The sequence below is a fragment of the Erithacus rubecula genome (genome assembly GCF_903797595.1).
Source record: "Erithacus rubecula genome assembly, chromosome: 9".
Taxonomy (NCBI): Eukaryota; Metazoa; Chordata; class Aves; order Passeriformes; family Muscicapidae; genus Erithacus; species Erithacus rubecula.
Window position 1 is genome coordinate 22659875 of NC_136660.1, and position 15210 is coordinate 22675084.

The 15210-nt window shown below is 42.5% G+C and overlaps 1 protein-coding gene across 6 annotated transcripts in view; it reads left to right on the plus strand.

Annotated features, from left to right (window-relative positions):
- SUFU (SUFU negative regulator of hedgehog signaling) overlaps positions 1–15210 on the plus strand; it is an 83940-nt gene that overhangs the window by 25253 nt on the left and 43477 nt on the right. The gene's annotated exons all lie outside the window — the stretch shown is intronic.

Below are 15210 nucleotides of genomic sequence, written 5' to 3' on the forward strand. Positions count from 1 at the left end.
GCTTTTGGTACCTACTATACTAGTTCATAAATTGCTCAGTAACTTCTGATTCTGCTGATGTTTTTCATTTTGCTTGCTGACTCTCAAAGGGAAAAGGTCTGGGTAAGAACAGGATTGCTCTGCTAACCTCTGGAACAAATCTGAGGAACTGGCCATCTTCTGGGTATTTTTCTAAATACTGGTGAACATAGTTCAGTGCCAGCCTGGATTATTGCTTGTCTTTTTGTAACCTTTGCTATGTAGCTATCTTCCCCAGTTGCCATCCAAAATTTTTCTCACCTTTCTATCTTGATTTTTGCAATTGTTAAGCATCTAAATCTTTGTGACTGTCATTATTTTTTGTTGTTTGAGATTCCTATCCTGCCTAAATTGTATTGCACAGCAGCTTTTTGATACTGACCATGAAGTGATGAATTCATACCCACATTTTCTGTGCAATGATTGTGGGATCTGAAGAAAACATCTGAATCTGAGGTCTCTCTTTTAGATATAAAGTAATATAGGTGTTATGTATTAACTTTTGCTGAATATCCTACATCACGTTTGGAACATTTTAAGTTTCCTAGTCCAGGCTAGTTCTCATAGCAGTTGCTTGTTGGTCACTGTCTTTTCATGGGTCTGCAGACTGAAACTGGATTTTGAAGAGTACTTTAGGGCAAACATCTTGGTGACTAAACTGGCAGTCAGAGCAGAGACTTCCCTTGTTTGGTTTCTGCAATAATGCAGTCCTATTTTTTTTACTTCAAAGCTGTTCTTAGAATGAGAAGAGTTGTGCACATGCTTATCAATCTGGCATGAACCACCCTCTGGTATTATGCTTATCCACGCTGGTTTTTACTTTATATCCACTATGACTCTTTAAAGGCACTCTCAAACTCATGCTGATGGATTCTAGCCTCTGGGTGTTTAGTTTTCAATTTGCCATATGAAAAACAAGAGTGTATTAATCATAACTTGACTTTTCTTTGACTATGAAGTTGGATGTGAGCCAATACCATGCTCATCATACAATGGGTGAGCCACATGCTGGGTTACCTTAGGAACAGCTTGAGCAGCAGATAGAGGGAAGTTATTACCTCTTTGGCATGGCACTGGGTACAAAGTGGCACAAAATATTTTATCATGTTTTGGGCCTTTAAAAGATACTGAAGAGCTGGAGACTGTTCAAGGTGGTCAGAGTTCTAGGGCATGTAAGCTGTGAGGAGCACTAGAATAGCCTGGAAAGAGAATGTGCAGGGTGATCTTATTGGAGCCTACAGCTGTAGGGAGGGTAGTTACAAGATTGTGGGGTCAAGCCCCAGATAGTACATCAAAGGGCTACAGCTCTGAATTGCAGTATGGGAGGCCCTGGAAAAGCTTCAAGAAAAACTTGCTCACAAGGAGAGTAGCAAAGGATAGGGAATGGTTTATAAGAGGTGTTGGAACTCCATTCCTGGAAAGATTCAGGACTTAGCTCAACAAAGCTAAGTTGGCCCTGAGCATTGGTGGTGGCTCTATTTCAAATTGGGAGGCTGGCCAAAAGAATCTGCAAATGCCCCTTAGAATATTACGGAAGTGTTGGATTTGGGGTGTTTTATTCCATACTGCTTCATGCTCTTCAGCAAGCAGCTGTGTGTTGTGACTGACTGTTACCAACCATTTCTTGCCTTTTATAAAAGGCATCTTTATGCTGTTGCAACAAGTGAACAAACTCTAGTTTTATTTTAGTACAAATTTGATTATCACATGTCTCTTTTGGAAAAGAATTTTCTCAGGCTAAAATCGTCTGGTTAATAATAGACATCACATCCATCCTGGCAAGATGATGCATTTAAAAGTAAGACTTGTAATGGGGCCTACTTTGTCATGTTTCTTCTTGATCTTTCAGGGCAATGCCAGTTGACCATGGCTAGATGCAGTAATTTTCTAATTTAGTCAAAGATCTCTCCATTGCTCTGCAGAGTCCTTAGTGCTTCTGCTATATCTGATGTGTCCTGCTTTGTTTTGTTGTCCTCCCTTGAGCTGTCTCCTCTCAGGATGGTGTCCAGAGCAGCTCCTGTGTTCTCCCTTATGTCACTCATGGCTAATCAGGCACCCAGTTCTCAGCAGTGTTACTTTCTTTTCTGCCTTGTAGTTTCCCCCAGTTTGACATCCTCACTCTGCAGAGCCAAATGAGCTTCTGCTGTTGTTTTTTCTTGGTTTTTCTACATGACTTCTCTGTTCAGATGTTGAAATTTTTGAACTGAAGTAGTTGGAGGGTTGGTTCCTCTGAAGCCCATTGGGTAGGAAGCAGGCTGTGGCATGACAGCATTGTTTTACACCATTCTTTTACATGAAAGGTTTATTTTTGCTTAGATTCTTTCTGACTGCAGTGCTTAGAGCATTTGTCAAATGAAACTCTGATAAGTAATGTTTAACTCTGATGTGTGTACCTTAATGTCGTCCTCTTCAGCTTAAAAAAAAAATAATCTATGGTGCCTCTTTAATACTCTGAAGCAGCCTTAAAAACATTTGATGAACTGGAACAACTTCAGTAAAACTTATGAATCCACCCAGAGCAAGAAAAAGAATAAAATTGGCAGAAACTTTTTTTGGATAGGCTCCAAGCACTTTCACATGTCAGAAAATTGTTTACTCTGAAATGCTTATCTCTTGATAAAAGCCAACTTTTTAGTTATCCCAGAAGTGTGCTCCTGAGTCCAGTTGAAGCTAGGGGAAGAGTAAGTGTAGTTACACTTGTGCTGAGCCTGGAGCATTTTCAGGTGGTGACGACTGAGTTGAATATTCACCTAGCAGCTACTGCTGTCCTAAATATTATTTCTGTGTATTGCAATTGCAAAGCATGTCTCGTTGCAGATTATGTGTTTTTCAACAAACTCTTCTAGGCAAGTGAATGTTGCAGTCCTTTGTTTCTCTTTCTCTTCTGTACTGTGGCAGTGCTTTAGAAAACCAATCTTCTGCATTGAATTTCAGACCTCTTTCAGCCTTGGCTTCTCTGTTCACTGTAACAAGCACTTGATGCTTTTGATTAAAGGGCAGTACTTATCCTCCTTCAACAAAACCAAGCTTTCAAGTCTCAAAAAGTTTTATTTGTGGCTTTATCTGTTCTTAATTTTATCACTGTTTGACCATGACCACAAATTCCAACTCTTTTAGTTTTTAAACATCCTCAAACCTTCAAACCTTGAAAATGAAACTTTGTACAATTCTGTGACCTTAGCTTGTCATGGTTCATGGGTGTACTGCAAATATCTCATGGTAGAACAAATTTATACTTCAATTCAAATTAAAAGGAAGAAACACTCTTCCTACAGAAAGCTTATCCAGAGCTTACTGCAATTGTTAACTCTTTATGTACTACAGTGCTAAGACCCTTGATCACTTCAGAGGCACTATGATTTGTGTTTCCCAAAATTAAAATCTACATATTTTTTCTCTTTAGGGTAAATTTATTTTGTTTTCAATGATCTGTCTGGTATGTGTCAGGAAGGCAGTAAATTGACATAGCATGAAAACAAGTACTGTGTGTATGAGCTTTTGCTGCTTCTGTGTTTTCAGCCTGAAAGAAAACAGCTGCAGCTGTCAGGTACAGGTTTGGAGAAATTTCATGAAAACTCATCATGCATAGAGCCTAAAGATAATGATGTGGCATATGTCATGGTTATGTTGTCAAAAATGCTTGAGTTGAAGTGGGGAAAGAGCCAGAAATATTAAGAGGATGTCTATGAATTAGAAGTTTTCAGGTTGGCTGAGCTTGATGACATTGACCTGAGAATGTATCAGCATGAGCAGGTTGAGCCACTGCTGGTTTAGGGGAGACAAGTAGCATCATAAGACACTGGAAAACTGGCAAATGCAGTTCTTCACATCCCATTAAAAAACCTGTATCAAAATCAAAGCAAACTCCCAAAGCAAAAACAAAAAAAAAAATCCCCAAGAAAACAGCAACAACAACAAAAAGTTTCTAATTGGTCAATCAGCTATCAGGTCTTAAGAAGCTGCTAAGAGAAACAAACCATCCAAAAGGCATCCACAGAATAATGGATGTTCTGGCATAGATTTATCAACAATAAATCAGAAGAAAGTAAGTTACAGGTACCAGCACTGTGTGCAAATGAGCTGAGGAAATGGGATCTTGGTAAAAGATGAGGAGGGCTGCAATACTGGTTGGATATTTAGACTCTGAGTAATTGTCCATGTGTTGTCATGAACCACAAAAGATGGGTAGAGCTGGGAAGTACTGGTGTACAGTAAGGACAGGGAGGCACAACAGGTGCCAGGTCTTCTCCTGACACAGGAATAATCCAGTGCAATCAGTTGGGGGGAAGCAGCAGTTCTGAAAGGAGAAGAAAACTCTTTGGAGTTAAAATTACCTAAACCAACACACTCTTCATGCTGAGATATAGAAGTGAAATTTTTTAGGTGTATAAATAGAAGTGTTCTGTGTATTGAATATGATTGGGTCCTACACTGCAAGGGAGAGGGAGAACACTCTATTTCATTTTAGGCAAAAAGTTTCAAGTCAGATGTATCCCAGTTGGAGGAAGACTAGACAAAAGCACTAAGAATGATCCAGAGGTCCAGAAAATACAGCCTGTGAAGGAATGATCAGAAGAGTTAGATTTGTTTAGTCTAGGGAGGAGAAAATATAAGACATGAGAACAGTCTTCAAATAAGCAAAAGCTTGCAGTAAGGAATAAAGTAATAAATATATTTTTCATGTGCCTACTGGGGATAGGGGAGAGTAAAAATTCTGTAATTTAACTACTAAAATTACTGTAAAATAGGCTTAGGATTTGTCAGTTGGAGAACTTCTGAAGGGCAAGTGCAGTGACACCTTTGGATAGTGGCAGATTCCCTATTGCTGCATATCTTTGAGAACAAGTTAAACTGTTTTTTCATGGATATTTGTTAGGCAGAGTTGATCCTTCCTTTAGGCAAGAGTAGAGTAGGAGCCTTCTCAGTCTCATTTACTATTATAAATATGTCTTGAATGACTAAGTGTTCTTCTCAGGTCTTCTAAATGTATTTTTTTTTTATTCCATAAATATGTAATTTATCTTCTCATAGTCTCCTGATAACTGAGTTTGATGTCTCATCTAATTGAAAAGTTGAATTTTAATATTTGACCTTTGACTGGCCAGTAGTAGGAAACTGTCTGCATCCTGGGTACTGCAAAACAGTAATAACAAAATGTGCAGGCAAAGAAAGTAAGGATACAAGGTGCAATTATTCAGTAGCAATTTAATGTAGATTTCAGTACTTCAGAAGTAACTCCTAGAAATTATTCCTTAGAAAGCTCATTACTTCTGAAAAGTGGATTGGACATAACCAATTCCAGTAGCTATGTGAGAAATTATACGTGTTGATAGCATGTCAATATAACTGGTTTGGTTTGTGGGGTTTCTTTTTTCCCCACAAACACCTCTGCACTGTCATGGTGAAGGATCCCCTTTTCAGAGAAAAAACAAGGAATATATCTGTTATTTCTGTGAAACCTGTAAGAACTTACTATCTGTGAGCTTCTGTCCTCTGTCATGATTCAAGTCTGTGGGCCAATTTCTGAAAGTCTCCCCTGGAAAGGGAGGATAGTTCTGCTGCATGAAGGTCACCAAGGCAGCACAGCTACATCAGCCTTTGGCAGCCAGACTGAAAAGCAAGCCCAAGATGAGGTACACTTAGCCCTCCTTAGTAATTTCTGACATGTGCTTTCTTCATGTGGAAGTTATTTTATGACAGCTTGACTCTAGTTGAAAGAGGGACACGCAATTCCTGTCATGTGCATGATGTCCCAGTACATCAGTTTGGGGCCATTATGCCATCTCTCTATGCCACAGTTTCACCTTTGTTTAAACAGAAGTGATTATGGAAGTTGTAAAGGCTGCAGGTGTAGATACTCTTCTTATTCAGCAGTTTTTACCTGAGTCAAGTTAGTTTAGTCTGAGTCATGGAGGTTCTTTGTGTTTGACAGGCACTATAACTCTCCCACTGAAAGTGGGGCTCAGTGAGATTAGGGGATCTGCTGGGGGTCACAGTCCTGCAGCCATTAGCCAGCAGATGCTTTGGCACCTGCCATCACCACCAGGCCTCATCTTCACATCTCCTGGGGTCCAGAAAGCTTCAGTGTTGTAGCCTCAGTGACTCTTTGCTTGCCAACATGTTTTCAAACATTCTTGATGCAGGCCAAGTTCTGTGTGTAAAAAGGAGAAAACCAAAACAAGCAACCAAACTCTAAACCTAAAACAAACTCCTTGCTTCCTTGAATACAAATGAAGCTTCTCTGGCTTGTTTGTAAAGTTGTTTATTTCTTCCCAGGAGGATGACTAAAGCCAAATAAAATCTGCTGGTAATTCATACACATTTTTTCCCTGACTGTGCCCTTATCTTTTTTTTTCCAACCCTAGGCCGATTTATTATTCTCTTCTGGTTACTATGGCTCTCTAAAATAATATATATTATTTCTATCATCTGTTTATAATATTGACCCGTTTCTAGTGTAGCTGGCCCTGTCTCCTCTCTAGTATTCCAGGATTTTAGATTAAAATTGTATGGAGATTAACTGCATTTTTTAGCTCTACAAAGAAGTATAAATCAACATCAATTTCAATTCAATAGAACCTGTTATGCAGTGAACTCTGCTGTGTGAATGCTGAAATTGTGGCACAGTAAATTGCTGTAGGTGAACAGGACTCAACCAAGTGTGCAGGGGCTGCGTGCCTTTATTCTGCAAAGGGGTATGGAAACATTAAGTCACTGGTTCCAATTTAACCCAAGTTTGTCATGGCCAAAAGCTCTCATCATCTGATAGTTATTCAGTGGTCCATGAGAAATTGGTTGGGTTTTAGCCTAATTCCTCTTAGATGTTTCCCATAAAACAAGCTGTTCTGTGAGCAGCAGCTCAGACCGAGCCTGGTCCTTTGTGTTTTTGTGCACTGTGTCCTGTTCTACTGCAATAAATCCCCTTCTCCCATACTGCTGCCTTTGAGCTCACCTCCCCAACACTTCCCATCCCTCCCCCATCTCCTGAGCCAGCCTTGTCACATCCCCTAGCTTCCAGCTGGGATGTACGTGCTGTGAGTGGTACCAAATGATGTGCTGGCTGATAAAACAGACCGGTTGCTGGTGTGCAGAGTGGTTAGCTGACAATCTGGGCACTACAGGCAGCTGTCAAGCTCAGGCTTTGGTCCCTAACCTGTAGCTGCCTTCCTCTGGAGCTGGATGGCAGCGCTGAAGTTGTTTGCAACAGAATTGCCAGATATAACTCTTGTAAATCCTCATGAAAGGCATTGCAGCAAAGTGCTGGCTGCAGATAGACATGGCCCTTTTTGCTCCCTCTTGTAGATCTGGGTTCCCTTGGTTAAATTAATGCAGGTCCCCTCTGCAGGCTTGCAAAGCTTAATGTTATTTGTCAGTTTGTACGACTGCTGAGACCTCCAGAGTCGATGCTTTTGTCCTTGCTTGTGAGGCAGGGATACACCCAGCTCTCTTTTGTGGGTGGGTGCTGAGGCACAGGCTTGCCTGTCCTTGGGCAGCAGCTTTGCAGTGTCCTTGGCCATAGCTGAGGCTTCCCTGGCTGTGAACTAGCAGCTGGTGGCCTGTCCTTCCTCTCTGTGGGTCCAGTCATGATCAGAGTGGTTTCAGGTGTGGGTGATAAACTGGGAGAGGGCATAGAGGAGGGACACAGCTGTGAATGCCACCATGTGTGTGGTGTGCCTGTTCTTGCTGGCAGCACAGAGTTGCACGGTCTTGGATTCTGTGTGATTACATTAACTTCTCTTCCTGCTTCCAGCAGGAAGGGTGTTGCCCCTTTGCAGTACAGGAGGCACCCCACTGCCAGGCTCAGTCCTGCCCTTTGCCTTGGAGCACTGTCACTTCATCAGCCACTGATGGGATAAGCTGGCTGTTATTTTTGCTGATTGTTATGCTTTTAGTGAGTAGCATCTTTCTGGCCTTTGTAACTTGCTGGACCTTGGGCAAGACTAGAGAATCTCTTCCCCACACATTTAATTCAGCTATAGCATAGAAAAGCCCTTGTAACCCTTTGGCCAGGTTTGAAAAGTGCAGGATGATTTCCCAGGAACATGAGAGGAAGGGACCAGCACCACTGTTGAGTGACATTGCCTTTTGCTTCATTAGCATGGGTGCTGTGAAGTAGGGCTGGATATGAGACTCCTCCCAGTTGGAAGTGCAGCAGTCATTAAGCTAGTTACATAGTACAAATCAAAGTATTTTCTTCTCTGCCTCCCTAATCTGCCACAGTTTGGCTTTTTTCCTCTCCTGCAGTTTGTCTGGATTCATGGTTATTTCCTGCATCTTGCAGTGGAAGCCACTGTTGCCTTTACAACTTCTAGTTCTTGGCTGGGAACAGGTCTCTGACCTTCTCCAGCCCCAAAGGATAGGTTCACACTAAGGCATGGAGAGACTTTGCCAGCAGCAAAGGCACAGAAAGCCTTTGTTGCTTATAAAGGACTTTGTTGAAATAGAAGGAAAGCTGTCTTCCCCTAGACTGCTTTACTGATTACACAGTATTTCCAGGCAGTAAGTGAGGGATCTCAGTGCTGCCTGAAAGAGAAGGCTTGTTTGTAGCTGCTACTGCAATTTAGATAAAGTAGGTTTAGGCCCAGTTTGAGTTGGCGAGATTTCAACTGATGCTGTCCCTTCTAATTCTGTCAACTCATGTCCTGTTTCTGCCTGGGAACTGAACTTGGCTTGTTGTTTTTCATCTGTTCAGTACAGTTCATTCAGTTGGTTTATTTAAAAAAAAGAAAAAGAAAAAAAAGGCGGGTGGGAAATTTGCCTTCTCTCTGTGTTTTACATCAGTCCATGTGCCCTGATGCTGCTCCCAGAGGATTGGGGATGGACAGAGCACCAAGACTTGTAACTTTGATCTGTGGTTATTCTTAGAAGTGCACAAGTTGTTTTAGGCTTAATTTTGCAGGTGGGCTGCTTTTGGGAGAAGGAAGGAAGAAGCTGGCACAGAGACCTGGAGGAAGCTGTGACACATCTCTGTGCAGGGCTGGCACAGGGACAGCCAGCAGGCCCCATGCCCAGGGACCCTGGATGCTGGCCCCTAGCAGGTGCTTATCCACAGTGGCTGCAGTTCAAGATCTGCACTGATCTGGCTGGCTGATGTTTTCTGCCCAAAGTGGAGGGGAGCTGAGATCTCTGCAGGAAGCCTTTTCTTCCATCCTACCCAGAGCCTGCCCTGTAGGTTTACTGTAGGAGAGTGAGGAGGAGCCTGCAGGTTAGAGATCACCAAGCTCTGTGAGAAAGAACATCTCTTAACCCTGGGCTAAAGGGACCAGGGAGAAGCTGCACATGGTCAGCCCGGCCTTGGATAAAGGCTCTGTCCCCTGTACTGGAGGAGGAATGCAGGACAAAGGAAACAGCACAGGGAAGGCAGAAAACTCCCCCTCCTGCTGGTGTGAGGTCCTTTGGCCCCTCATACATGAGGTCTTTGTCCCACCCAGCCTTTCCTGGGAAACGGAAGCAGCTGCTTTAGCAGTTAAAAGGTTCTGCAGAGAGCAGTATTGCCTCCTCCTATGGAGGAGCTGAAAGCAACAGCACAGAGGGATTGTTCTGCAGTTGCAAGAGCATCCTCTCTCACTGCCTGTGTGCAATTGTTTGGGATGCACAGAGGAGAGTTTGAAGCTTACACATACTGAGTAGCCTTCTGAAAAGGACTGTGTTTTCCCTTGACGGCTGCCAAGCCCACGTTAGATGAAACTGCAGAGTAAAGTAACTGCAGATGAACTGCAGAGCTGGAAGTTGGGTTCACTGTTACATATCCACCTTCTTACACATTCTATTGAAGATCTGTGCAGCAAGTGGTGCTCAAACTGTGCTTTCTGACTAACCCACTCTGCCTGTGAGAGTGGCACTGTGCAGAGCTCATTACAGACCATCTTCTGACAGCCTCAGAGCTAAAGATCCTTTGCAGCAGCCTGCTCAGCCAGGAGGCAGCAAATGGGCACAGCAGGGGAAGTGTTTTGTTCTTGGTGGGAAAGAGAAACTGGGAGAGTATATTCAGAGGCTGTGGGCAGCCCAGAACCTCAGGGAAGTGGACTCTTGTGCTTTTTGATTTAAAATTAGGGGCTTAAAGGAGTCTTCTCAGAACAGTTGGGGTGGTGTTTCAAAAGATGCTCCATAAACAGGCTGTCCATTTTGCATTTGAACCATAAATGCAACTCTTGGAATAAGAGTGTTTCTCTTGCAGTTCTGTAATGGATTGGTGGAGCTCAATGCATAACTATTTTATGCAAGTATGTGTGAATGCAGTGTTTTTCTGTTTCCTGCCCTTTGGCCTCCAGCTTTGCCAAAGTAAAACAAAAGTTTGGCCTGTGCAAGCTTTAAATTCCTGAAAATTTAAGGGAAAATAAATCAACCACTGAGAGAAATGACACAAGGCTCTCTTGAAGACCTCTGCCCTCTTGTCCATTACAAGTTGCAGAGCTAATGCCTGAGTAATTAGAACCTTTTTCTGAAAGGGCTACGATGTGATAATTTTGTGGATGTTTTCTCAGAGATCATTTCCCCTTTCCTGCCATTTCTTAAATAATTTTGCTAAAAGTGATGCCCTGGTGCAGTTTAACAGTCTGTCAGGTGTCTGTGCTGTGAAGGATATTAAAAGAGCTGCTTGCATGTTGTTTAGTTTCTTCAGAGGTAGATACTGCCTTTGCTTCCCTTTCACACTCCTTGAAAGCTCTTCAACAGAAATGTCTGATAGATCCATATCTAGGGGAAGATCACAAGTGACTGTGCAGGTTTATGATACTCATGGTTCTAAGTTTCTGCCCTTCTTAGTGGCCTGCACTTGTGCAAGTATGTAGGAGGTCCAATAACAAAGAAAGACATTTTTCTCACCTGCTGTACTTGTACCCCCTCACTGAGGACATTTAAAGGTTGCCAAATGCTGTGGGCACCAGTTTTTGTTCTAGTTGCAGTGGGCTGGGAAAGATTCAGGTAACAGTAAAACATTCTGGCTTTCCTGTGCCAGAACACAGGATAAGGTTTTTAAATGACAGGCAATTATCTCTTCAGACTGGTCATATGGGGCCACTTGATCTGTAAATAAACTGTTATTAAATACCTGTTTTGAGCCCAGACCTTATCTGACAAGGGATCCTGCTGTATAATATCCTTTCTGGCTCCTGGCCTCCACCCCATCCTGAGGCTATTCACTTTTTGAAACTGTTGACGATGCACCTGCCACCCTTTAAAGGGGTGCTGCAAAATGTGTCTCCTTCAGGTGAAGGATGCAGAAAGCTGGGAGCAGTGCAACTGGGCAGAGATGGAAGGGTCTCTTGCTTGACCTGGAGCTCAGAACTCAGCAAGTGCATCACTCCTGCTCCCTTATGGTTGCTGGAACAGGAGGATGGAGAAAGTACAACTGGGGGAGGTGAAAGCACCCCAGCCCTGCAGCACCCATGGGCAATGGGTCTGAGTGATGGCATGTAGAGGAGCAAGAGCTTGGAGCAGCACATTTTTGTGGGACTGAGAAGGAGCAACTGATATCTGTGTTCATTTTCTGCCATACTCAACAATGCCAGCTAAGTCCTTTCATGCTGCCATGCCTTCTTGCAGCTTCCCCTTTCTGGAGGAGGGAGCCATGCAGATAAATCTGTAGATGGGTGAGAACTGTGTTGTTGCAAAAGCAAGGTGAGAGATGCAACCTGCCCTGGACAGTGCTTGTACTAAAGGGATGCCAAACACAATGAATGTGCCAGCTCCTGGTTGTGCTGACTGCAAGGGCTGCAGAAGCCTGAGGGGAACAGGGTGGAGGAGCTGAATGAAGCTGTGGGGAGGAGAGAGTGTGGGAGGAGGTGGAGCAGCCTGTACAGAGTCAGCAAGAGGACAGGGGGCCCACCACTTGCAGAGGGTGGGAGTGTGCCCTGGGCACTGGAGTCACTTGCTGGGAGCCTGGGTGAGAAATTCCCAGAGTTTGCAGTCATGGAAATTGTATACACACGTAGCATGGGGCAGGGAGAGGGAACAAGCTAGATATGCAGATCTGTAAGGGATGGAAAGAAATCTTGGAAAACAGAGGGGGAAGAGGAGGCTCAGAACTAAACTGATTACTGTACAGAAGCATTTAATTTCTTTTTCTTTTTTTTTTTTTTTTTGCTTTAATACTGCACTCTGCAATGTTGCAGAAGGCATCTGAGTGCCTGGATTCTACTTTGTGCTAAGAAAAGCAGTATTTGCAACTCCAACAGTGAAAGCTGCAGTACAGTGAGGTACATTTTCCATGATCCCACTGCCAATAGTGGTGATGACCCTAAGCACAACACAAATAAGTGAGGAATCACCTTGCCCTGCTTGTGATGTACCCTGGGAAGGTGTGGGAGGCTCTTCACTAGGCTTTCAGTTCAAAGAATTAAATTATCAAGTAAGTTTATATGTGTTTGCATAAATTGATTTGGCTCTTTTGAGAGGGTTGTTAATTTTACAGACTTAACACCCTGGAGCTGTGCAGTAATCAATTTTGTATTTTCAACTTGCATAGTAATTTGAAAAAATAATCTACATCATGCTTCTCTGCTTTCTGAACTGTCTTCAAGCCTTAGAGGTTAAGCAGTTTTTACGGTACTGATGATCTGGTTTTTTCCCCCTGCTATTTTTTTTTTTTTTTTAAGAACCTTTTGCCTAGGCCTCTTGTTTCTAAAAGCCCAATTTGAATCCCTGCAGTAGAGCTATTGTTTAATTGTATTCCTGGGATTTAATTCTTCCTAAGGGATCTTCTCTATGTTGCATGTCTGCAGCAGGCAGCAACATTGTGTGAATTTGCACCTCTTTGGAGTTCCAGGGCTGGGGCAGTTCCTGTTTCCAAGGCAGGAGATAAGGGGCAGCAAAATTGAACTGAAAAAGAAAACAGGAAAAGCATTTTTTAAACATAGTGCAAATATATCACAGCTTGGATTCTGCTAATTCTTTGTATTTTCTTAAAATGTGTTCATCTTGACTTGAAAACAAAATTATAAACTAACTGCCAGTGGGCCCCATAGATTATATCCCAATTGTTTTTTTTTTCCTTTTCCTTTAGATGTGTGCAGTTCTTTGTAGGTTAGGAAACTAAGTTTGAGACTGCATATAGCATTAATTATCCTAGTTTAATGTGGCTGGCAAATGAGTCTGAATAAAGTATTTTTCTTATACTTTTTTTTAATTTCATACATATAATGAGTTACAATAACAGTATTACTTTGAGATATTAAGGCACAACTTTCATCTTTAGCTTTTGTATCAATTTATTATAGCTGACATGTTTGCATGCATGCTTATATTTATTATTGAGGTAGTTAAAAATATATTAAGTAGGTCTGGTAAAAAATATAGCTATTACATTTCAGCACTGGACTCTGTGTTTGCCCTTAGTTTCTCTCAATCAATTCTAGCTGTTTGGTCTGCAAAATGGTACTGAAAAACAGCATCAAATCTTATTTGTGACAGATTGCCAGATTACTTTTTTTTTTTTTAACAAAGCCAGACTGAATATTAAAAATGTGTTGGAGAAAATGCATTTATATAATAAATTACACAGACCATGCATGGGGTAATGGCAATGCAATAAATTACGTTGTTTCTGTAAGTATTGGATAAGCTGCATTCAATTTAAATGTCTGGCTGCATCACTGTCATGCTGGTCAGGAACTCACTGGGGGCCTTTTTAACATTCCTGCACCCATAAGTCATGGAGTTAAAATCCTTCTTTCTCCTCAAATACACAATTTCTCTGAGTTATGCAGGCTGACATCTGTGACTCGCTGCCTGCAGTTTAGCTGAGATCTTTGAGTGAAAATGTGGGTTTCAGTCCCTTAGAGCAGGCAGTTTTCACACTGCTGAGTGCTGTGGATAGTGTAGGTCTGGCTCATGTGAGGGATGTGGTCATCTTGTTTGTGTGCCAGCATCCCCAGTGCCACATGCTGGTGCAAAAACTGGGGTTTTGGGGGGTTTTGTTTTGGATGGGTTTTTCTTTTATTTTCAGACCAAGGTAGCAGAGAATTGCCAAGCACTGTACGAGCATAGCTAAGCAAACATCCCTGCTCTGAGGGGGTGATCCAGGTGTCCTTGCTGGCACAGGCAGGACTGTGTCTTTTAGCATCACCCTGCACATTTCCCCAGATAAAGTGACCATGTAATGGTGGCCTGGCTTTCCCCACAAGCAGGAGGAACAGGAACATGCTCTTGAGGATATGGGGCTAGAGTCCCAGCACATGTAGTAGTTAGTGTACTTAGGGCTTCCCCCACTCTGCTGTATCAGCTTATAACCTGTAACATACTGTCCAAGTGGATTTATCTGGCTGATTACTAAGTACAGTTTAACCCCTCTGTTGCTGATTTTAGCTGGCATTTGGAAGGAGGAAGTGTCTTAGCAGAGGTACAGAGGAATGGTCAGGCTGCAAATCTGTTCTTCTAGTTTTAAAATTTATCTAAAAATTACGTGGCTGTACCATAAGGGGCAAGTTTCTGGCCTCTGGAGGAACCAGGGTGGTGCAATTTAAACTGTCTTGGAGCCAGACAGGCTGGAGACAGGAGCCTGCATGGACAGGAGAAAGGCTTAAAGTTGCCTTGCTGTCTTCTTGGTGGTGGAACATCATCAAGTCTTTGTTTTCCTCCCTAAGTTGCCAATGCACATGCAGGAGAAGATACTAGACTCCCAGATTCCCAAAGAGTGTTCACCATCTGCTCTGGATGCAGGGCAGCCAGGTCACTGGAGATGTTCCCTGACTCACTTTCAGCCTGGGGCTGCTTTTAGGATGGAGCTCTCTTAGCTCCTGGTACTCCTCTAAGTTTACTTTCCTTTTCAATTTGGCAATTATGGGAGTAAGAACTCCTAGGAGGATTCCATAGATGGAAAGCTGGCAGGTTTATGAAAGAAACTGGAAATACAGTGGGAAGTAATCTGTGTTTCTCTCTAGAGCTAGGTGACACCACTGGAGCATAGATTGCATGCATTATACTGTTTATAAAACATCCTGAGGCCAAGAATAAGACTTGGTTTTATTTCTTTAGGCATCAGCTATATTTAGTCAAATTAAAGGAGGGAGGGAGAATGCACTCCAAGAAAATACATGAGCAAAGTTAGACAAAGAAAATTTACTAGTCTACAGTGGAATGGTTCCTTCTGAGTTATTTTCCCAGTTCTCATTACAGAGCAGTTGGATAGTAAAATAAGGAGAGATTGTGCAGCTGAATTATGACTGTTGCTGCATGAAGGAACCTCACCTGCTT